The sequence below is a fragment of the Somniosus microcephalus genome, chromosome 13 (assembly GCF_052327205.1).
Source record: "Somniosus microcephalus isolate GS21.2 chromosome 13, FLI_Smic_1.0, whole genome shotgun sequence".
Classification (NCBI taxonomy): Eukaryota; Metazoa; Chordata; class Chondrichthyes; order Squaliformes; family Somniosidae; genus Somniosus; species Somniosus microcephalus.
In genome coordinates, this window is record NC_140999.1 from 130,735,634 (window position 1) to 130,761,097 (window position 25,464).

Genomic DNA, 25,464 nt, shown 5'->3' on the forward strand with positions numbered 1-25,464 from the left:
CTCACGCACTTCATGAACCTCACCTGTGAAGGGCAGGCGGAAGCTCAGTGGCCATTGAGCGAGTCCATTAATTGACAGTTGGGAAACACACATAAATGCTCCCACAGTACACGTGATTACATGGCTAATGGAAAGGCTCTTGCTGGCTCCATTTTGTGCAGAGATTTAGCTGTCAGCAGTTTGCAGGTCATTTCTGCAAACTTGAACCCACTCTCGCCACATTGCTAGTCACTATCACAACATTGAGGGATTGGGCCTCTGATCGCCACTTTACCTGCCATCTATTACATCACTTATGCTGTCTCACATTGGATCTCAGAATTGGACCAAGATGAGCCTCAGCACCAACAACACCAGCCACACCAACAGCAGCAGCTACTACAACAGCAGCCTTCTCCTCAATGACCTGATGCTGCACAGGGGAGAGGGGGAAGCCACAGGGCTGCAGCGCGCTGGAGGTGATACCCCCAACACAGAGGATGAGCTTCCTGGACATGACTGAGCAGCAGTGCTCCAGGAGGCTCCGGCTATCACGCCAGGTTGTCGTAAACATTTGTAGCTTGCTGGAACCAGACCTGCTGCCCAGAGGACCTGGTGGACATGCCTTACCAGTGGGTGTCAAAGTCACCACCGCCCTCAACTTCTACACCTTAGGTTCCTTCCAGGGATCTGCAGCAGACATTTGGAGGATCTCAGTCGGCCACCCACAGATGCATCACCCAGGTGACCGATGCGATGTTTCACAAGTTAGCCAATTATGTTAACTTTGCCATTGATGAAGCCAATGTTACTGAGGGGGCACTCAGCTTTGCTGCTCTGGCTGGCTTCCCACAGGTGCAGCGCATCTCCGACTGCACACATGTGGCCATCAAAGCGTCCCCACATCACCCAGGGGTGTTTGTGAACCACAAGTGCTTCCACTCCCTCAATGTGCAGCTTGTCTATAACCATAAAAGGATCATCATTCATGTGTGCTCCAGATTCCCTGGCAGCTGTCATGACTCTTTCATGCTGCACCAGTCCATCCTCCTTTAGCTCTTCACACCTCCAAACAGACTTTCCAGCTGGCTGCTTGGAGACAAGGGCTATCTACTGAAGATGTGGCTCATGATACCCTTGAGGAGGCCAAGTACTGAGGCCAAGGAGCATTATAATGAGAGCCACCTGTCCACCGGATGTGTCATAGAGCAAACAATAGGCATGCTGAAGATGCGCTTCAGATGCCTTGACAGATCTGGAGGAGCCCTTCAGTATTCATCAACCAGGGTCTCCAGAATCATCACAGCGCTGCTGCAATTTATTTAACAACAAAACACAGCAGCAAGGATTGGAGCTACAGGAGGAGCAAGACACAGAGTGCACAGCCTCTTCAGAGGGGGAGGAGGAGGAGAAACAGGTGAAAGACGATGAGTAGGAGGAGGAGGAACCTGAGGTGGAGATGGCATCAGCAGCGCACATTGCTACCCGGGATGGCCTCATAATGGCCAGATTTACTTAACTCGCTCCAATGCACCCATATGGCTGCCACATGCTGTACTAAGTTCCCCCCCACCCCCCACCAACACCATAAAGCAGCCCTACGATGACCAAGCCATTCCTCTCACCCAAACCCCCATTGCTTGTGGTTAAGTAATGTCTCACCATTCACTCCAAAATGACAAAGTCACTTCCCAGGTAGCAGGCAAAAATGGACAACAGCAGAAAGTGGTGCAAAGAAATATATGTATCTGTGTCTTAAATATAACGGAAACTTATCACTAACATTTGTTCATACACCCACGTACATACCCTTGTGCATCTAGGATTGTATCTTTTTTCTTTTCCGAGTGCTTCTACGAGGTGCAACCCCTGTGGCTTCAGCAGAGGTAGAGGCCGGCTGCTCACTTCCCTGCTGCGACTGCTTAGACATTTTTGGCAAGCGTCCTCTGGGTTTTGGAGCCTGTGATGGCCCCTCCAAAGTCTGCTCCTCCTGTGACTGTGCTGGGCAGACTCAGCCATCGGGATCCGAGGAAGCATATGGGGCTCTAACTGAGGGGAAGGCAACGGGGGAGATGTGTGAGCGATTTGAGAAGAGCCCTCACTTCCATGTCCCCTTTCACCATCATCCCTCTCATGGGCCACCCGCACTGCCCTTCTAGCAAGGAGCTGGAGAGCACTTTGCTACACATCAGTGGGGCGATGAAGGCCCAAGTCAACGTTTATATCCCTCCTCGAGATGAGGTCTATGAGTGTCTGCTATCTGTTTTCCACAGCAAGTATGTTCTTGTGTGACTGGCACATTTGCTGCTCCATGCAGGTGGCCATCCTTTCCATGGCGGAGCACATCGCTGCCATCGCCTGCGACATGGTGGTGCTCATGTTGGAGATGGACTCCTCCATTCTCTGAACATTTGTAGACATCACGGCTGCAAAAGCTGCCAGAGCCTCATACAATTATTGCTGGCTCTCCAAGATCACCCTCTTTCTCGATGGCCCCCATGGTTCAGCATCTGCATGCAGCTCAGCAGAGCTTGGAGCAACCTATGCCCTCCGGCGAGGAGTCTCCATTGCAGTCCCTGTCAACACCATCTATTCTTGCTCACTTGTGATATGAGAGACACCAGGTGACAACACTATATCTCACACTGGACCCACCGAGGATCTAGGATTGTGTCTTTTTTTCTTTTCTGTGTGCGTCTACGCGGTGCAACCCCTGTGGCTTCAGCAGAGGTAGAGGCCGGCTGCTCACTTCCCTGCTGCAACTGCTTAGACACTTTTGGTGGACGTCCTCTGGGTTTTGGAACCTGTGAGGGCCCCGCCAAAGACTGCTCCTCCTGTGACTGTGCAGGGGCAGACTCGGCCATCGGGATCCGAGGAAGCGTATCTGCACTGGTTCTGGATGCCCTTGGATCTGCTGACGGTGCACCCTCAGAGGCTGGAGTTTCTTCTGAGGCGTCGTCTTCCTTCTCCGGCTGGACAGTGGGAGGGCACTTGATGAGCCAGTGGGAGAGTAAAGAGATGAATTAGAAGTGTTATAATAAGAATGGTCAACATTACCATTATGCACATGGTGACATTTCACTGGCATCAGTCACCATATGAGTGACTGTTGTATGCCATGTGGCTGTATGAGATGTAATTCTGTCCCCAGGTTGCTGTGCTGTCCCCCTCTCGCTGTCTCCCACTGCCAGCAGCTCTGCAACTTGAGATATCTCCAGGGCCTTCTCCTCTGCTGGAGTCAATTGAGTGAGTATGGGAGGGCCACCCCTGGTTCTCTGCCTCTCCCTGTTGTTCAGGGCTCTCTTCTCCTGCAGGGAGAGAAAGAAGAAAACTTTGAGTGAGAGTGATGGAATGAGTGTAAGGAATGGTTGGGCTACATCTGTAGATGGTGACTATGAGGAAGTGACATGAAATTGCCAAATGGCCTCCTTTTGTGATGTTACTTGCTATGATTGTATTAGGATGAGGGTGAGTGTCAGTGGTGGTTAGACAGATGGGGATGTGGGTATGTACATAGCCAGGGAGGGATGGGTGGGCCTGCAAGGTAGGTTGGTGTGAGGAATTATGTGCAGGAGTAGGCTTCGGAAGGCAGAGTGATGGGGTTGTGGTGACAGGCACATTAGGATGTAGGTGAGTGTGGCATTGCACTCACCTTTCCTGACTTCATGAGATCATTGAATCTTTTGCGGCACTGGATCCATGTCCCCCTGACCACATCCCTGCTACTGACCTCTTCCGCGATCTCCAACCATGCCCTTTTTGTGTCTTTGGGTGGTCGTTTTCAATCGCCCATCAGGGAAGAGGACCTCCTTGCGTGTTCTTACTGCCTGCACCAGCACTTCCAGGGAGGCATCGGTGAATCTTGGCATGGCCCTCTGCCTTGTCTCTATGACCCACAGTTTTATCAGTTTTATTGCGTTGAGACCTCTGGAAACCACCTTATGCACTCCTTCAAATGCGATGTGTGCAAGGCTGCTTTAAATATCCGTGCTGGAAATGAGTCATCAATGACATCATTAGCTCCATATAATTGGGCTGGGAAACACGCATGACTGTTTTAATTGGGGCCATTAAGTAAAACTCGCACTGTTCACATCCTTGGGTTCCCAATCCGCTACGCGGCCCGCATGCACACAACCCAACTCCAAGGTAAAGATTCTGGCCAACGTTTCTGGTCGCTGAGCTTTCATCAGAACTGGAAGATGTTCGAAATGAACAAGTGCAGAGTCAGGGAAAAGGTGGGCAGGGAAAGAACAAAAGGGAAAGGTCTGTGGAGGGCAGGAGTGATTAAATGACAAAAGTGATGATGGTGCAAAGCAAAGGGAACAGATAATGAGATAAGTATGGAAACAAAAGATGGGCCCAGAGGAGGTGTAAACAGTTACAGCAGAATAGCAGAGGGAAGCATGGAAAATCTGGCAGAGGAGAAGACTCTCATGGCCTGGGAATGTGGCAGAAGAAAGGTAGGTAGACCCCAGGGGTGCACAATTACAATGATGCAACATGTTGATTCATCAATTGACATAGCTTTACAATCAATGCAGTGTGTTAGAACTTGCTTGTGTCAGGTGTCCCATCATATCTCTAGACTGATTGTCTGATTAGGATATGCTAATATTGGAGATTAGTCAGGACAATGGAAGTAGCAACTAGCAGACATGCTGGCTACATCCCACGCGAGGTGCGAGTATCAGGTATTGGCCAGAACAATGGAAGCATCCAAGTAGTATCACATTAACTATCTGGGATTAAAACAGAAAATGCTGAGATACTCAGCAGGTCAGGCAGCATCTGTGATAACGTTTCAGGTCGATGAACTTTCGTCAGAATGAAAGGTCATTGACCTGAAGTAAACTCTGTTTCTCTCTTCACAGCTGCCTGACCTGCTGAGTATCTCCAGCATTTTCTGTTTTTATTTCAGATTTCCAGCATGTGCAGTATTTTCTTTTTGAACTATCTGGAATTGTCTAGGTCATCCTGTTCCTTTTGTAATATTAAGGGCGGATGTCAGGTTAAACTGATTAACAGTTAAACCATCAAGATGGCTATTATGCCAAGTTTGGAGGTTTAGCGAGAAGGAAACTTGCTTCAATATACATTCTGAGCATCATGTGATTTGACTCACATTAAAGGGGGAGGGTACTTTAAGAGATTTCACCTGGAAGGTTTTGAACATATGACAGATGACAAAAGAGGGATCCAAAAGGAACAGGTAACAGCCTTCTTGAGTTAGAGATCACAGGATGGTCGAAAGTCCAACAACTACGGAGGCCAAGCTTGATCACCTTGGGTCTGCAGGAAACCAGGCTGTCTGAGTCTATTGTATAACCGTAATAGTTATTATACGATTGGTGTCTGAGTAATAAACTTGCATTTGGACAATACGCTCGAGCCTGAATCATGAGGAATCATTCAATTGAGGTTAACAGATTCCCTTACATATTGGCGTCCCTGGGTGGGCTCGAGTTAAAGTGTTGGAAAAAGTAAGTTGGATTGCTAGACATGGTTCCAACAGGAGGGGTACAGTTTGCGACTAAGTGAAATAAATTAGTGGACCACCCTTCAGGTTATATAAAGGGAGACGCTTGCGACTAGGTGAAACAAATTAGTGGACGGTCCCTCGGTCACAAGTTGAGTACAGGAGGTGGGCGCCATGGCGGAAGAGTTAGTCAGTACTATTCAGAAATATGTGGACAAGAAGCTATGAACATTTAAATTATTAGTGTCTGAGGTAGGCAGTCTGGGACAGATGTCAGAATTACACAAAAGGTTACGGAAGGAAAAGAAAATTAACCGGCATGATTGGAAATCCATGATTATTCTGTGGCAAACGCAGGAAATAACCAAATTAAAAGAAGAATTAGAAGGACAGAAGGGAGTGGCGGAGATGAATCAGAGTAGGTTGTGTGAGGTTGAGAAGCAGCTAGAATACTAAAAGCAGCATTGCGAGTCACTTTCTTATTTGCAGATTGAGATTGGTGATAAGATCAGAAAATTGATGCAGCATAAGGCAGAGCTGGGAGAAAAGAAAGGGCTGGTAGAACAATACCAAAGGAAAACTGATTAACTGAGTGCCGCCCTAAGGGGTGTTCTTAAGCAACGAGTGGAGAACCAGAAATGATGTGTGTCAAAAACAGATTCAGGAGTTGAAGGGTAAGTTGGAGCAACAACGGGGTCTTATGTTCGCTGTATCGGGGCATTGGGTTGGGGAACAGGAAGGTTCAGCGGGAGAAATAGAGTGCACTGATCTCGCATGGGCTGCATGGGAATATGAACATAGAAGGGAAGAATAGGACGACCTAGACAATCCCAGATAGTTATCTGGGATGTGACACTGCTTGGGTGCTTCCATTGCTCTGGCCAATACCTGATACTTACACCTCACATGGGATGTAGCCAACATGTCTGCCAGTTGCTCCTTCCATCGTCCCGACTGATCTTCAGTATTAGCATATCCTAATCGGACAATGGCCTAGAGATATGATGGAACACCTGACACAGAAGCAAGTTCTAACATTCCCCCTAATGAACCAGAGTTCATGTGCCCACAAAGCAAGGCCATCCTCAGCCTGGTCCACAGGCGTGGCACCATGGAACCCTTGCAGCTGCAGAGCCCTGCCCTCATGGTGCATCACCTCATTCAAAAAAGGGATTCCTCCTCCGCAAAGTTTTTTAAAAACTAAAATGATCTTTTCAAAGTTGATTGAAGGTGATTTCAGAAGTTGCAGCACGCTTACCTCCCAGCGCCAGGCTTCATCTGAGCTATGGCATATGTTCGTAGCTTTATATAGTGCCGTGTAGTTGGTCCACTGGCGACCCATTGGCTGCGCTGCCCATGAGGCTCCTGATTCGTCCCTGCTATGCTGTTGATGATACGACAGTCCAGCAATTTGCAGCACAAATATAGAGCGAGATGGACATATTTTGGAAGTGGAAATGTCCAATTAATGGCTTTCGCCACCAAATATGACGTTACAGCAAATTCAGACCCATTGTATTGTTCACTTATTGTGGTTAATTGCTGGTTTTATACTAGTTTCTATTTTCTCCCAGTAAAAGGACTGATGGCAGCCTGGGGAGGCATCACTTACCAATGGCGCAGGAGTGGAAGTTGCACGAAGGACATGTCAACAACATGGAATTCTGAACTTCAGAAACATATTAAAGGGATATTGATCATTCCCTCTCCTGGGCTGGGCATGCACACTGGTCTCAGACGGTATATACAATGTAGTGCTAAGCCAGAAGACCTAAGTAACACTGCTGACAGGCCCTGCACAGAGCTCAGTGAAGATTAGCTTTCCATTCCCACTGATTTTTACTGTTATGAGCGCAGGTGGGAGTGATGTTATGATTCGGATCAATTCTCAATAAAAACTTTTATCAAGACATTAAATTACTTCTGTTTTCTATTACAGTGGTCTGATTGGCTGAATGCCATAGTTTCAAGCTTGACTGGTGACTGTTACATTCAATTGAAGAGATCCTCATGAGATGCTCCAATAGCATTTCATCAGCAGTGAAATGCAGTCCCACTGCTCTACAGAATTTGGGTTGGGGCAGCATCTTTGAAAGCTACAATCTATCTACAGTCATTATTGTCAAACTTAAAAGTAGACTTAAACTTTTACACAGAGGACACAAGAAATTGCTTAATAAATTAAAAGTTCTAATTATTAATGTGTATCTTTGCAATCTGGCTTTGACAATATCCATTATTTTGGAATTTCTTGGGGCTCAGTATAATATTGATGTCAATAATATGAAAGGTGTCAACCTTGGCTCAGTGGTAGCACTCTTGCCTCTGAGTCAGAAGGTTGTACGTTTAATCCCACACCAGAGAATTGAGCACATAAACTAGGCTGACAAATCAGTGCAGTACTGAAGGAATGCTGCATTGTCGGATGAGACGCTATACTGACTGCCCTCTCTGGAGGACATAATAGATCTCATGGCACTATTTTGAAGAAGAGCAGGGGAGTTCTCCTGGTGTCCTGGCCAATATTTATCCCTCAATCAAAATCATTAAAACAGTTTATCTGGTCATTATCTCATTGCTGTTTATAGGACCTTGCTGTGCACAAATTGGCTGTGCATTTTCTACATTACAACAGTGATTACACATCAAAAATACCGCATTGGCTGTAAAGCGCCTTGTGACATCCTGAGGTTGTGAAAGATACTTTATAAATGCAAGTTCTTTCTTATTTCAAGCTTTCTCCTCTAGAATATAGTGGTTGATTCTGTGATTACAGACTCTGTGTGGACTGAAATGGGGAATAAGGGACAGCAGGCACATAGTGAGAATTGATCTCATTTTTCAGTTGGTCTGGTTACTCTTGTTCCTCAATGTAGTACATATGGCCATCCATTATTACTTAATTAAATCACTAGCGAATGGCTGAAAAGTATCTTTTTTTTGTTTGAAACTTAATTGAGAAGTTGGCTTAATGTTATTATGATGTTATAATGTTAATCCACAGTCAGTTGGGGTTTGACTATGCAGTTGGTATCACCGAGAAATCCATCTTGTGGCATTACATTTTTTTTTAACTTCATACGAAGTGACATCTTACTTTCCGCTTGCAAGTGCACTTATGAATAACATTTCCACTACAGCTGATCCCAGGTGGGATGCATAATTCAAAATATTTTACTGCAATTGCATTTTGCATTATGGTGCTCTACATTATGTACCTCACTGCTGGAACTGTTTTTAAAGTGAAGCCTGACCATAATGACGTCAGTGGGCAAACCAAATAAACCAAGATGTCACTCCTCATGTACTGAAAAGTTGTGCGTTCTAAGGTGTATATATCCACAACACAGCTTCCAGGAGGACAGAATATCGAGTAAAGTTATTTTAAACAAGACTAGTAGACCTCTCAGGGCATTGTTCAATGTGAGTCACAAAATATGATCGAGGTTTTTAAGTGATGTGAGGAACAGTGAATTAAGTGCATAGTGAGTAGATCTTTGTGGATTGGTTCCATTTGAAGAAAGCATGACAGATATTCTGTGCTAGACATATCTAAAATGTGATACACGATATACACAAAACCTTTCCTATTATTGTTGGTAGATCTCCCATGGCATTGTTCATGGTAATGCACATGAATTATTCTGCTGCTAAGTTGGATCTGTGCCCCTTTAAGGGCAAAAAGTCTAATTATTATTAAGTAAACAGGATGAAGTCAATCAGTTAATAGCAGATCAGAAGATGCTTGTTAACTTCAGACTCTAAATCAATTACTACTTTTCTTTTATTTAAAGTCTGTTTTGCCCCAATGATAAAGTATGATATTTTGAAGTATGAGCGTCTGGTGTGTGACTTCTGGAATGCAATGCCATGTACTAAGTGCGAGACTTTATATACAGATATACTAGCAGATCTCATGTGATGTTTCCTCATGGCTTCTATTTCATACCTTCACAATCTTCCCTCAGTGAGTAGCGTGAAGTAGTCTGGATGCCGCTGGATGTCAATCCAGAATTCAGAATTAGAACTCCGATCTGGTAGTGGGGTTCGAACCCTGCATCTACGAGGTTCAAGAGATGGGAATGCTACCACTAAGCCAAAGGCTCACCCCTGTTTCGCACAGTGAGTCAGGCGTGATGCCAATGCAAGGGAACAAGGTGCTGGTGTTGAGGGAGTGCTGGAAATCTACACAAAAAAATTGAAACAAAATTTGCAGGCAAGCTTCCAGAGACTGTGAAATAAGCACCTTTTTGAGTGAATTGTTTCCCTTACCCCTGTAGGTAGATACCACAATAATAATATAAATAATTCTCTGCATGTAACATGGAAGCGTAGCCAACATTCCTGCCGCACAGCTCTCTGCCGGTCCTGTGCAGCTTGGGACCGGCTTTTCAATGTCAAGTTTTGCACATACATGAAACTGTGAAATGGGCCATGCAGCCCTTTAAAGGGGCCGTGCACCCCCAAAAATAAGAGGGAACATTGACCGTAGCTTTTATCGTAACTGTCCACAGTTTAGGAAATGGGTTTTTATAGAAAATGTCAAATATATCAAACTTAAGAAAATATTGAAGTAATTTGCATCTTTCTTTTTTGCTAAATATCTCTGCAATAATTCTTAGTATTCTCAAAAGGTTCTACTTAAATACTGCCCCGATTTTAATTCCAGGTGGATTCCCCGCTCAGGCCTGAATTAATATTACGGTCGGGTCTCAATTATGTCATCGGGCTGCAACATGTATATGTAAAGAAGGATCCTGTTGACTCCAGGCATGTGTCCTTGCTGCCTGCTCAGAAGAGTGGGTTAAAATTGCAGGTGTTACGATCATGGTGGCTTTTGGACAGGTAAGAGCCAGGGCGATTTTAACTGCCCAGCCGCCAGGTTTCTGCTGAGTGAGTGGGGTTAAAATTACCCCCATCATTGAGTTTTATAAAGCAAAGTTGGAGTTCCAGGAGAAATCCATTTTCTAACAAATGTAATCTGCATTGGTAAATCACTTGTATGATTCATTAAAGAGGCACTATATTTATGGGGGAAATATTTGTCAACCTTATTTTTGTTTGAGAGGGAAGAGAGTGGGCATCATTTACATTATCATGCACAGGGGCACAGGACATGACAATCAGTTTCAAAATGATTGACGCCATGGTTTATTTGTGTTTATTTACAAAGGAAACTGATTTTCCAAATGCTTTTTCATGATGACCTCGTTCCTTAATATGCTTCGAAAGTAAATAATGTACGTTTTTTGTAAAGCTAGAACCGACAGGTTTTTTGCGCTATTGATGAAAATATAGAAAGTTTACTGTTCTTTTCACCACGCTCTTACTGTCAGCACAAGCATTTAGCCCTGAATGAATATATGTACAGCACATTGCATATCTCAACAATGGTCCTATTAGATTTTGTAATTTACTGACATTTTATTAAAAGCTTGACTGGAGTTTCAAGGTTTTGTTACTTGGAAATGATTTCTACAAAGTATTCTGCTACATGATGAAATGACAATTTAACGCCCAAAGAAACTATTAGCAGCTGCATACCATACTGTACAGGGAAGCTGAGAGTTTAATAAGTCTCTTTATAATGGCTGTTAGTCAGGTCTGAAAGGGCTTGTGCTACAATGCCCTTGTCTATCTCTCTGTACATATGCTACCATGATGACAAGAAGCATTATATAACACAGAGAAAGGCTAAAATCTGTAAACGTGTCTGTAAACATTAATTTAGCATTCACTATGAAGTCACTCTGATGCAGGAAGAGCAAATATATGGATGGTTCCACATGAGTCCTGTTGTCACACCAAATTTATGACCCTGTTAAACTACAGATATTGGTTTGAAACTGTAACTTAGTGATGTGAGAGTGGCAGAAACAAGTTATATTGCCAGTTCTGCATGCACATGAGCTCCACTCACATTCATACAGTTAACAAAGAAATCTCACTATAAAGTAGTATCACACTGATGTTATCAATCCACTTTTGAGCTCACAGTAATTGCATATTTTTAAAGCTGCACTGCTACATGACATTTATCACTGTATTTATTGTGGACTTCATGAGATTGTATGCATGAACTATGTTGTGCCTAATCTGCATCATTAAACTCTATCCTCAGGATGTGGGACTATAAAAAAATACTGACCTTCCTCTGGTCTGCTGTCCATTTTCCCCATCTTCCTATTTCAGCTCGAATTCATATAACAGACTCTATTGTCTTCGTACTATAATGCCATGAGATTTTAAACAATGACTTAAACTATGTGTGAATAAAACCAATTAATATACAAATATAAATGACCCTGAAATCAATCTTCAGGGACAAGCAAAACAAAGCTTTACATTAATGTAATTTACTCATGCTGGTAAGTGAATTAATCTAAAATAAGCCTGATAATAGTCGGTGCAAAAGGTAATAAATTCAGAGAGACATTTCTTCGCAATATCAGCGTAGTAATAAGGAATGGTCTATGATGGAATTTTTAAAAACTGGCATTAATCCAATTAGTTCATGTATAATTAGGTCTCCAGGGAATAGTTGTTATGATAATTAATATTGTGATTTTTAAAATGCTGCATTGTGACTGTTTTTGATTAAATAATTATTAACCCACAGCAATAGTAGATGCTCCTGTTATCAGCTTTGGTACACGTGCATTTGTGCTTAGGATAACGCTTCTGTAGTGTCCACGTATCAATAACACACGGACTGCAGGAGAACGGTAATAACAGATGTTTACTGAACAGAGGGTATGCTGGAACTAACTGTACAAATTACTACACGGTGTTATATACAGGTGTGGTCACTACTGGTACTGCAGTATACAGGGGCTGTAAAAGATAGTTCCTCTCTTAAAGGTACATACATTACAATTCCTCCCCTTTTAGATAAACAGTACATAACATTCATTTAACAATTAAATAATAACTAATTACAATTACAATTTTCTTTGTACTATATACATCAGCTGAAAGTAATCATTTATAAATTAAGTCTTTGAGGAGGCTTCCTGATCCTGTCTGGATAGCGCCTTTCTCGAGTATCCTGTTCTTGCGGCGGAGTCGATTCTGGCTCATTGTCATTGGTTGGTTCGTCAGCTTCCAATACCACTGATTCTGAGGTAGACGCAATCTGTACTTCGGGTTCATCACCAGGTGCGTATGATCATGGTATAGGTTTGACTTGTTCCTGTGACTCTAGAATCTGGTCAGCATGGCGTCTCACGATGCTCTCTCCAATGTCCACTGTGTACATTAGTGGTCCCTGCTGTGTGCATATCGTTCCTGGCTGCCATTTTTCTGTTCGGTAGTCGCGGGCCAAGACTGGTTGCCCTATCTCGAAGCTCCTGGTTGGCTTCTCATTGATGTGCTGGAATTGCTTATTCTCAACATCTCGTCTTATGTTTGGTTTGAGCAAATCCAGGCGACATCTTAACCTTCGGTTAAAGAACATCATGGCTGGAGCTTGGTTGGTGACTGCATGTGTCGCATTCCGGTAAGCAAACAAGAAATTATCCACCTTGTGTTGCAGTGGTATGTTGTCGTTATACATCACCTTTATTGCTTTTTTAAAGGTTTGAACAAACCTCTCAGCCTATCCATTTGTGGCTGGATGATATGGGGCGGATGTGTAATGCTTCACCCCATTATTCCTCAAAAACCTCTGGAAATCCTCAGACACAAACTGTGGTCCATTGTCGGAGCAAATCTGTTCTGGCAAGCCATTCCTGGTGAAGATGGTCCGTAGGACTGCAATAGTTTTCTCCGTGGTGGTGGAGGACATTTTGAAGACCTCTGGCCATTTCGAATGTGCATCCACGGTGATTAAAAACATTGGCCTAGAATTTCAGTTGCTTGCGCCAGCAGTTAGCGCCTTAAGAGAAGTGAATTTCGGGCGCTATGCGTGTAGCGCCCGGGCGCAGCGCAGTTTGCGCCTCGCCCCAAATTAAGTTGACCCTTAGCGCCGGCGCAAAGTTTAGCACCCGCCCGGATGCGCGCGCAGAAAATGACGTCACATCCTCGTGCAACGCCCTTTGGCCGCCCCGATTCCAAACTTCAGTCGGACCGCCCCATTGTGCGGCTGGTGGCTGGAGCGTTTGTAAAAAGGAATGCAACACAACCAGCGCGGGCCCCGGGGGGCGCAAATTAAAGGGGACGTACCCTCCAGTATAAAGCCCAGCCATTTTGCAGCAAACACTCTTGTGCAACGCATTTCTGAACACACAACAAGGAGGATAGCTAACTGGTTTCAAGCAGCAACAGCTCAGGTATTTTTGGACTCAGGCCAGAGCGCTGCAAGTAGCCTTTTGGAAATTTGACTGTTTGCCAGGATTTGATGGGGGTTGCATGGGGTGCCAATGCGGAGCTGCAGCGCCATGTCCGTAGGGCTCGCAGACGCATTGTGAGAGGGGCAGCCCTGGCTAGAGGTAGAGGGGGCTACAGGCGTCGGCCACGTAGGCCTTACCCAGTCAGGCTATACCGCCAGCAGCGCGCCTACCTCAACATGACTGACGCGCGATGTGTTAGAAGGCTCCGATTCCGAAAGGAGGTGGTTGCAGAGATCTGCCACCTGCTGCGCAGAGATCTGTGTCCAAAGCTCAGGTGCAGGACGTCTCTGTCGGTGGAAGTGAAGGTGACGGTGGCATTGAACTTCTATGCCACCGGCTCCTTCCAATCCGCTGCTGGGGACATAGCGAACATCTCCCAGTACGGCGCGCATCGCTGCATCCGCCAGGTGACCGAAGCACTGTTCAGAAGGAGAAGCCAATTCATCTCCTTCCCCATGGCCCTGGAGAGCCAGCATCAGCGCGCATTGGGATTTTCAAGACTCGGGGACTTCCCCTTGGTGCAGGGCGCCATTGACTGTACGCATGTGGCTTTGCGGGCCCCTCTGGAGCATGGCGAGCAGTTTCGCAACAGGAAGGGCTACCATTCTCTGAATGTGCAGCTGGTGTGTGACCACAAGCAGCGCATCATGGCTGTCAATGCCAGCTTTCCAGGCAGCAGCCACGATGCGTTTATCCTGCGGCAGAGTACTGTGCATGACATGTTCGAGGCACAGCCTCCACCAAGAGGATGGCTACTCGGGGACAAAGGCTATCCTTTGTGTACCTGGCTCATGACCCCGCTCCGCGCGCCCAGGACCGCTGCTGAAGAGGCATACAACGAGAGCCATCAAACCACCCGCAACATCATCGAGCAAACTATTGGGGTCCTCAAGCAGCGGTTCCGCTGCCTTGATCGCTCCGGAGGAGCTCTGCAGTATTCGCCGGACCGGGTCTCCCAATTTATGGTAGTTTGCTGCATGCTACACAACCTGGCTATCCGCAGGACTCAGGCACTGCCACCTGACGTTGGAGCAGCACCTCAGGAGGAGGAGCAGGAGGAGGAGGAGCAGGAGTACGTTCCCAGGAGGGAGCGACCAGGGCCAAGGGCCGCGCTACGCCACCTTATTACACGTTACTTCTAAGCCCCCTGTCAGGGAATGCCTTGTGGCCATGAGGGAAGAAGAATGCAGCCACTCCGCAAGCCCTCAGCCGGCGAAGCCACCAAACACTAACAAGAACAACCATGGAGACTGTATGAATAAAGATAATTATTTATTACACAAAAATGAAAACCCCTTCCCACATGAATCCCCAAAAACAATCAACGGGCCCCACAAAAAGCCCAACAAATGACTCACTCCCACAAACTGGGGAGGAGTAACTCCACATTTGTACAAACCTGGCCTCAACCTCGGCCTTAACGCAAAAAATAAGCCCACGAACCAAACAACCATGGGCAAAAGAAAGATGGCCACCGCCATATAAAACGAAAGCTGGCCACACCCTCTACTGAGTGGCCCGCGAGGGCGAGACCTTGTCCAGCCTTTTGCCTCCCCTGCCCGGCCTGCTGCTCCTTCGCAAGCTCTGCCCAGTGGCTGCTGCGAGGCTGGGGGAAGGCGCCCGAGGCTCAGCTGTCCTTCCGCCAGATGCCGCTGGGGGGCGGCCTACACGGCCTTTGGGCCTCGAGGGGCCGGCTGCTGAGTGGCGCACCTGAGCCTGGCCAACATCAGCTCCAGCCGCTTGCCCTTGACGCCCCAGTGGGGGAGTGGCGGCGACGGATGGCGCAATGTGGGCAAGCTGGTGTCTGGGATGCGCTGGCTGGTGCTGTGGCGCGCTGGCACTCGGCCGGGCCCGCACTGCAGGATCCGCACCAATCAGCCGAGGGGCGGCTCGCTGGGATGCTCCAGCGCGGCGGCTGCCCTGGCGATGCCTGCCTGAGACAGCGCGTGTGGCAGCAGTGAGTGCCCCTGTTGTCCTGGTGTGCGCCCGCATCACACCCGCCAGGGACTTGACGGCATCAGTGAGCATGCGGCCACTCGCGGCAGTTGATGCCCCTAACTCGCGCACACTGGTCGCCAGCGACTCGATGGCCTCAGGCATGCGCCCCACCACGCGCATGAGCTCCGTGTGGCGCCGGTCTGAATCCTCGGCCATCTTGTCCAGCTTCCGCGCCTCCTCCGAGGTGAAGGTGTCCGGACTGGAGTCGGGACTCTGCCGCTGGGGAGCAGGGGACCGAACTAGGGGAACCTTGCCACGTTGGTGGCGGCGAGTGTCCCGATCAACTGCACTCCCCTCTGATCCTTCCCCCCTTTGGGGGGGAAGGCCGCGGCCCACGCGCAGGGCTCCTGGGTGGCTAGACGCCACTGGTCCCAGAAGCTGCAATCCCCTGTGACAGTTGGTCCAGGCACTCGTCCAGTGAGGATGTGTCAATCATTTCGTCCTCTCCAGCGGGACCTGAGTGTTCCCCTGATGGTCCAGCTTGCTCTTGCTCCTCCTCCTCCTCCTCCTCCTGCTCGGAGGGGCTGTCACTGGCAGCTTCAGGGTCCTGGTCGTCACCAGCTGAAAGCAGGAATGCACAAGAGTAGCTTCAGAGTGAGGAGACGGCGTCAGCGAGGGAGTTAGGACTGGTGGCATTCAGCGCATTGGTGGGACAGTGGCAAAGGAGGTAGCTCGGATGCGCAAGTGTGACGCAAGAGGGCCAAAAGGCGAGGTCCTTACCATTGCCGGGCAGTGGAGGGTCGGCTACTCCGCACGCTGTGGGCACGATCAGCCGGGCTCCCATGAGCCCACACACGCGCTCCTCCAGGCGAGTGAGCTTCTGCAGCTTGGCGCGGCCTCCCCTGGTCCTGGCACGGGCCTGGCAATTATAGGCAACTTTAGCCTGCAAGAGAAAGGACGGGCTGTAAGTACGGAGTGTAGCCCTGATGTAGTGTGCACTGCCTCCCATGGTGGAATAGCTTGGCCAGAGTGTAGCCCTGATGTACTGTGCACTGCCTCCCATGGTGGAATAGCTTGGCCAGAGTGTAGCCCTGATGTACTGTGCACTGCCTCCCATGGTGGAATAGCTTGGCCAGAGTGTAGAGTGCAGAATGGGCAATTGATGCTCATGACTGTCCCAAAGCTGCTGGCTGAGGGCTGGCCATTAGGACTTGCAGCTCCCTTTGCCCATCATGTCAGGTGTACATGCAAGAATGAGGAGGAGACTGGAAAGGGTACTCACCCTGACAATCCTGGTCAGGTCGTTGTATTTTTTCCGACATTGTTTGTGGGTCCTGGGGGCATCGCCGGTGAACGTCACCCTGTTGGCGATCTGCTTCCAGGCTCTGGTGTATTCTTGGTGGGTCGGATTCCTCCCAGTCTCTGGGAACAAGATCCTGCGCCTCTTCTCCAGAGCTGTCACCATTATTTCCAGATCACGCTCTGAGAAGCGCAGGGCACGCTCACGGGCCTTCTCTGGCATTGCCATGACTCCCTGGGGCTGAGCAGCAGTGTTGAGGCCTATTTGCAAAGCTGCAGTGTGCAGGGCGTAGCAGCAGACCAAATCGTCCCTTCCCCCTTTAAGAGCTGGTCGGCGCCACGGGGTCTGCTGTCAATCAAAAAATGACCGCACCCGCGCTGCGCCCCGCCTCGGCGCTATCCCTCTGCACCGTCGGCTTAGCGCCTAAAGATAGTAGTGGAACGCCTCTTTTAGCGCTCCACCAACCTCTTAGGGCGAAGCCACTGAATTTCCAGCAAGGGGGCGCAACTTTGGGGCGGGCGCTAACTTCGGGCGGGCGCTAACGTTAGCGCCCCAGAACTGGCTATACTGAAATTCTAGGCTATTGAGTCCATAAATGGACCAGCAAAATCAATGTGTACCCGTTGCCATGGAGATGAGGGCCACTCCCATGGGTGTAGCGGGGCCTGTGGTGGAGCGTTTTGAACTTTCTGGCATCCTGTGCATCTCTTGGTCATTTGCTCGATTTCTTTATCGATTCCCGCACACCACAAAAATGCCCTGGCTAGGCTCTTCATTTTTACCTCTCCCAGATGGCCCTCATGAAGCTCATTGAGCACTCTATCTCGCAACTTGGGTGGAATTACCACTCGGGATCCACACATCAAGGTCCCCCGGCACACTGACAGCTGTTCTCTCCTTGGCGAGAATGCTGGCAACAGTGAGTCGCCATGTGCTGGCCATCCCTTCACCGTCAAATCATATACCCGAGACAGTGTCGGGTCATTTCGGGTTTCCTTCTCTATACTTGTGTTTGTAACAGGTAGACATTCGACTATGGTCGAATGGAATATCTCAACAGGGTCCACTGCAGGTGCTTCCTCCACCATAGGCAGCGGCAGGTGCGACAGCCCATCAGCGTTTCCATGCTGTTTCGTGCCCTTATACTCTATGTCGTATTGATGTGTCCCTAGAAAAAGGGACCATCTTTGCAGCCGTTGCGCCGTCATCACTCGAACGCCCTTCTTTGGGTTAAAAATGGAGACAAGAGGCTAGTGATCAGTCAGTAAGGTGAATTTCTGCCCGTGCAGATAGTGATTGAACTTCTTCACCCCCCACACCAGGCTGAAGGCCTCCCTGTCAATCTGGGCATAGTTACGCTCGGCTGAGGTTAACGAGCGTGACGCAAAGGCTATTGGCCTCTCTGAACCGTCATGGAATTTGTGCGACAGCACCGCTCCAATGCCGTAGGGAGACGCATCACATGCCAACCGAATCGGTAGTGTTGGATTGTAGTGGGCCAATACTTCTTTTGAATTGATTAGGCATTTACATTTCTGAAAGGCACGCTTACACACATCACTCCATTTCCATGCTACTCCAGTTTGCAGCAGGGCATTCAGTGGGTGCAGAATTGTAGACAAATTTGGCAAGAACTTATGATAGTAGTTCACCAACCTGAGGAACGACCTCAGTTGCGACACATTTTCCGGTGCTGGAGCCTTGACTACTGCCTCAATCTTGTCTGGGGACTTATGTAACCCCTCTTCATCAATCACGTGGCCACAATACGAGATTTGTTTCCTGAAAAACTCGCATTTGGGACGGTTGGCTCGTAGCCCATATTCTTGTAATCTAGTGAGCACCTGCTCCAGGTTGGCAAGGTGTTCACTGTCATTTTCGCCCGTAACCAGGATGTTGTCCAAATAACACTGGGTCCCCAGGATCCCTTGGAGGACTTGTTCCATCGCCCTCTGCCAAATAGCCGGAGCTGATGCTACCCTGAATACCAGTCGGTTGTACTGGTAAAGACCTTTGTGAGTGTTTATCGTGAGGTATTTTCTAGATGCTTCTTCTACCTCCATTTGTAAATACGCTTGGGCCAGATCAATCTTCGTAAAGCGTTTCCCTCCAGATAGTGAGGCGAAAATATCTTCTATCCGCGGAAGTGGATATTGTACTGTGTGAAGGACTGGGTTCACAATTACCTTAAAGTCCCCACAGATGCAAACCTTCTTCGGCTTCTCAGGCGTGCTGCTCAATTATTTCTTCATTACAGGAACGATGGGTGTGGCCCACTCGCTCCAGTCCACCTTGGACAGCACACCCGAACGCTCCAGACTCTCCAGCTCTGCTTCGACGACTGGGCGGATCGCATACGGTACCGGTCTGGCCTTAAAAAATTTTGGGTTTGCGTTATCCTCAATTTTTATCATTGCCGTTACTCCTTTTAGAGTCCCAAGTCCTTGCTGGAACACTTCTTTTGTGTCAGTTAGAATTTTTGACATTCGTCCAGGTGTGACGTCATCATCCTTTTTATCAGCCACAGTTAGCACCTGAATGGAATGCCAATCCAAATGTATTTTTCGGATCCATTCACATCCCAATAATGGTGGTCCTCCATCTTGTAGTATATATAGATACAGTTTCTGTGTTTCCTTGCCGTTGTATTTAACGGGCACCCTTATTTTTCCTCTGGGGTAGACTTTTTGCCCCGTATATGTCTTCAAGACAATGGACGTGTCCTTCAAGGGTATGTGTGAGAATAGCCGCTCGTAGTCTCGTCGATTCATGACTGTTAGGGCTGATCCTGTGTCCAATTCCATCTTTACTTGGGACCCTGCTATCCTGAGGGTGACCCAAATGGTTCGGTGATCCTCCTTTGCGATCACGTTGTGTAACTTTAGACAACTTAGTCTCCTGCTCCCGGAGTCATTATCACTCTTCTGATCTTCTGAACTACTGTCCATCATCTTTTGTACTTTCTTGCACTTTTCCTTAGTAGTTCTTTTAGTGTTGGTTTTCTTTCCCGACCTGCAGACTCGTGCTATGTGTCCCACTTTTCCACATTGCCTGCATACTTTGTCCTTAAACCAGCAATCCTTCTGGTCATGGGTTGTTCTGCCGCAGCGATAGCACTTTTCTGCTCCATATGCCATTTCATTGGTGCTATATTCTTGCGGTTTCTGTTGTATTTCCGCAGCTCCCCGTGCTGCTGCTTCGTAGGATACTGCAACGCTGAAAGACTTTTCTAGCGTAAGGTCCTTTTCCAAAAGTAGTCGTTTCTGGGTTCCTTCACTCTGGAGCCCGCAGACAAACTTATCTCTTAAGGTATCTGCCAGTCCTGCTCCGAACTGGCAGTGTTTCGATAACTTGTGTAGTTCCGTAAGATAGTCAGCATTACTCTCGTCTTTCTGGTTTCTTTTATGGAACTTGAATCTTTCTGCTATCAGCAGCGGTGTAGGGTTTAGATGTTCCTGTAAGATATTGACAATCTCTTCAAAGCTTTTCTCCATTGGTTTAGCTTGGGTAATTAAATTCCGCAATAGGCCGTACGTTCTCACGCCCATCAAATTCAATAATACCGACGCCTTCTTTTCATCGGCCACCTCATTTGCCTTGCAGTACACTTCAATTCTTTCCACATACGTGGTCCAGTCTTCTATTTCGTTGTTGAAAGCAGTGATGCTGCCACTCTTCGGCATCTTGGGTGGTTTAAAATGGCACCTCCCGCACTTTTCCTTCTTCCCCAATGGATTAAAATGGCGCCTCCTGTGCTTTTCCTTCTTCCCCCTGCTGCCAATGCTGCTCCTAGCGTTCTAAATAGTAATGGCGGCGCCCCGCGGCTTTCTGCGCATCTCTCTTTTGTTACTTAATTTTCTTAGTTTTATTCTTCTTCGATGCTGTCCACTGCGCGTCTCTTTTCCTTCCCCATTTTTATTTTCTTTAACGCTGCCCACTGCGCGTCTCTTTTCCTTCCCTTTTTATTTTCTTTAACGCTGCCCGGCTCGAGCACCGGCCGCGCCCTGTGCGCTCCACCCTCTCTCTCTCTTTTCCTTCCCGACGACGCTGCTCGGCCCCCTTGCAGAGCCGCTCGATCGAGCTCTAGCCCGCCGCAGTCCGGGAAGTGTCAGCGCATTACCTGCTACCAGCCCGATTTGCTGGGACACCTTGACTGGAGAACCAAGCCCAGCTCGCCACAGCTTCCCCTGCGATTCTCTGAACTCCGATGGATCACTGGGCAGTTGCCCACGGTAGACACCCATTGCTATGGCTTCGACCTCCAAGAAGCTTCTTTTTCAGGGATGGATCCCCGTGAGGTGATGCAGTACTGCAGGTGAGTTTGAACCTGCTCGTCGCCACTGTAGTATCCGCGTATCAATAACACATGGACTGCAGGAGAACGGTAATAACAGGTGTTTACTGAACAGAGGGTATGCTGGAAAGGCCTGAGCTTCATCCCCTTACGCCCCACTTCAATGAATTTCGAGCTCGGCACGATGTTGAGCTCTTTTTCCACCGCCTTCGTCTCCGTGCCCACTTCTCTGGCCAGGAGTCTCCCCCCCCGCACAACTGACCCTTTCTCCCGCTTGCAGAATTCCCGTTCCACCTGGACCCCTCCCCCTGGCCTCTTACCCTCTCTAGATCTTTTCATCGCTAACTGCTGCCGTGTCATCGGCCGTCTCCATTTCTCTGCTCCCCTCACTCACTCCAACCTACCTCCCTCTGAACTTGCAGCACTCCATTCTCTTAGATCCAACCCTGACATTGTCATTAAACCTGCTGACAAGGGTGGTGCTGTTGTTGTTTGGTGCACTGACCTGCAGCTAGCGGAAGCTGAACACCAACTCTCTGACACCTCCTCCTACCTCCCCCTGGACCATGACCCCACTACCGAATATCAAACCACCATTTCCAAGACTGTCACTGACCTCATCTCCTCTGGAGATCTTCCCCCCGCTGCCACCAACCTCATAGTTCCCCAACCCTGCACAGCCCGCTTCTACCTCCTTCCCAAGATCCACAAACAGGACTGCCCTGGTAGACCCATCGTTTCAGCCTGTTCTTGCCCCACGGAACTTATCTCTTCCTATCTTGACTCCATCTTTTCTCCCCTTGTTCAGTCTCTTCCCACCTACATCCGCGACTCTTCAGACGCCCTCCGCCACTTTAACAGTTTCCAGTTTCCTGGCCCCAACCGCTTCCTTTTCACCATGGACGTACAATCCCTCTACACCTCCATCCCCCACCCGGATGGCCTGAGGGTGCTCCGCTTCTTCCTTGAACAGAGGCCTGACCAGTCCCCATCCACCACCACCCTCCTCCGCCTGGCTGAACTTGTTCTCACATTGAACAACTTCCCCTTTAACTCCACTCATTTCCTCCAAATCAAAGGTGTTGCCATGGGTACCCGCATGGGTCCTAGCTATGCCTGCCTTTTCGTGGGCTATGTGGAACACTTTGTTCCAGTCCTACTCTGGTCCCCTCCCTCACCTCTTTTTCCGATACATTGATGACTGTATCGGTGCCGTTTCCTGCTCTCGTCCCGAACTTGACAATTTCATTCACTTTGCCTCCAATTTCCACCCTTCCCTCACCTTCACATGGTCCATCTCTGACTCTTCCCTTCCCTTCCTCGACTTCTCCGTCTCCATCTCTGGGGATAGGTTATCGACCAATATTCACTACAAGCCCACTGACTCCCACAGCTACCTGGACTACACTTCCTCCCACCCCGCTTCCTGTAAGGACTCTATTCCATTCTCCCAGTTTCTCCGTCTCCGCCATATCTGCTCCGACGATGCCACCTTCCACACCAGTGCTTCCGACATGTCTTCCTTTTTCCGCAACCGAGGATTCCCCTCTACCGTGATTGACACTGCCCTCGACCGTGTCAGTTCTATCTTCCGCACTTCTGCCCTCACCCCTGCCCCTCCCTCCCGGAACCACGATAGGGTTCCCCTTGTCCTCACCTTACACCCCACCAGCCTCCACATTCAACGGATCATCCTCCGGCATTTCCGCTACCTCCAAAGTGATCCCACCACCAAATGTATCGTCCCCTCCCCTCCCCTTTCAGCATTCCGCAGGGACCGCTCCCTCTGAGACACCCTAGTCCACTCCTCTATCACCCCAAACAGCCCTTCCCCTTCGTCTGGCACCTTCCCGTGCAAGCGGAGGAGATGTAACACCTGCCCCTATACCTCCCCCCTTCCCACTGTCCAGGACCCCAAACACCCCTTCCAGGTGAAACAGCGATTTACTTGTACTTCTCGCAATCTAGTATACTGTATTCGCTGCTCATGATGCGGTCTCCTCTACATTGGGGAGACCAAACGCAGATTGGGTGACCGCTTTGCGGAACACCTCCGTTCAGTCCGTAAGGGTGACCCCAAGCTTCCGGTCGCTTGTCATTTTAATTCAACGCTCCATTCCCACTCGGACCTCACCGTCCTTGGCCTCTTGTATTGTTCCACGGAAGCTCAATGTAAACTCGAGGAACAGCACCTCATCGTCCGATTAGGCACTCTGCAGCCTTCCGGACTCAATATCGAGTTCAACAATTTCAGATCATAACCTCGGCCCCTATTTCATTTTTTCTTGTAATTTTTCCACTCCTTTCCCCCGCCCCCCCCATTTCCTTTTGTTTCGCTCTCACACCTGGCAGCTATCCCTTGCCCTGCCAGTACACTTTACACCCAATCTCAGCCTATTACCATCTCGTCTAGCTTCTAACACCTTTTATTGTCTCTTTTTTACTTCTTTTGTTTCTTTTGTTCTTTTGTCCGATCGCAGCCCTGCCTCCGATCTATCTTTTCTTTCCAGTTTTGAAGAAGGGTTCGACCCGAAACGTCAACTCAAATTTATGTCCACAGATGTTGCCTGACCTGCTGAGTTTTTCCAGCATTTTCTGTTGTTAGTACAAATTACTACACGGTGTTATATACAGGTGTGGTCACTACTGGTACTGCAGTATACAGGGGCTGTAAAAGATAGTTCCTCTCTTAAAGGTACATACATTACAGCTTCCATATCATCCCAAGCTTTCTCCAAGTTACTTTAAACATTCTCAAATTGATAGGATAATGTGGGACTTGAAGTACTGATCTGCATATGCGAAATTGCCAAGGGACACAAGATAACTAACTTAATCATGGCCACTCTGACAATATGTGTTGGCCTAGAGATATTTTTTCTTAAATGGAATAATGATGGAATATGAATCTGCAAAACTCTATTAAATCAACTATGTGATTAATTTATCTGTCAATTTTCTCTCCTTTTCTCCCCTTGTTCTCTCCTGAAGACATTAACTCCTGTATGATTTTACAAGTGCCAGCTATACCACACACATGATGCAGCACACGCGCGTGCACACACACGCACACACACACTTTTTTCAAATGCCTTTCACACCCTCAGACTTCCTAAAGTGCCAAAGTGCCTCACAGCCAATGGAGCACTTTAGAAGTGCAGTCACTGTTGAAATATAGGCACAGTTGACAGCCAATTTGCACCGAGCAAGGTCCCACAAATAGCAATGAAATAAATCTGTTTTAGTCGAGGGATAAATGCTGGCCAGGACACCAGGAGAACTCCCCATGTCTCCTTTTCATATTACTGCAAGATCTTTTACATCCACCTTGACCAGGCAGAAGAGGCCTCGGTTTAACATCTCATCTGGAAGACAGCACCACCAAAAGTGTAGCACTACACTAAAGTATCAGCCCAGATTTGTGCTCAAGTATCTGCAGTGACCTTCTGAATCAGAAGTGAGAGTGCAACCACTGAGCCAAGGCCGACAGCAGTTTAATGCAGGCACAGGCAACTTCCTTACTTCAGCTGAGATCAGCTCATCCAGGACAGATTGGGAATCAAACTTTGAGCTTTCTTGATCCTTATGACACAGTAACACACCTTACCAGATGCGCCATTGTGGAAACTTATAGTATTAATCTCGAGCATTGAGAGACCAATGAAGTGTGAAAGGCTAGAAGAGTGCGCTGTTTCGATTCAGTGGGAGTTCAGACTTTAAAGGAACTCAGCATTGAGGTGCAGTTGGACAGGAGTTATTTTTGCTAAAATTAATGATATGTATGGTACTTGTATATTGTTAACTGTACACTCGATGGCCCCCTGATGGGAGTAGGCACATTGTTGCAATTATACTCCAAGGCCTCTCTTGTATTGCTTTTTTTATTCTTTCATGGAATTTTCCAGAAAGGTCTGGAAAAGCAGCCAATTGAAGTGTTTATTAGGAAATAATAATTAATACTTGTGTGAGTTTGAAATTTGCAAGAACTTGCCGCTCATGGGAGTTCAGGCTAACACTATCTACATATTTAGGAACATAGGAACAGTAGTAGGCCATTCAGCCCCTCGAGCCTGTTCCACCATTCAATGAGATCATGGCTGATCTGCAACCTAACTCCATATATCCCACCTTTGCCCATATCCCT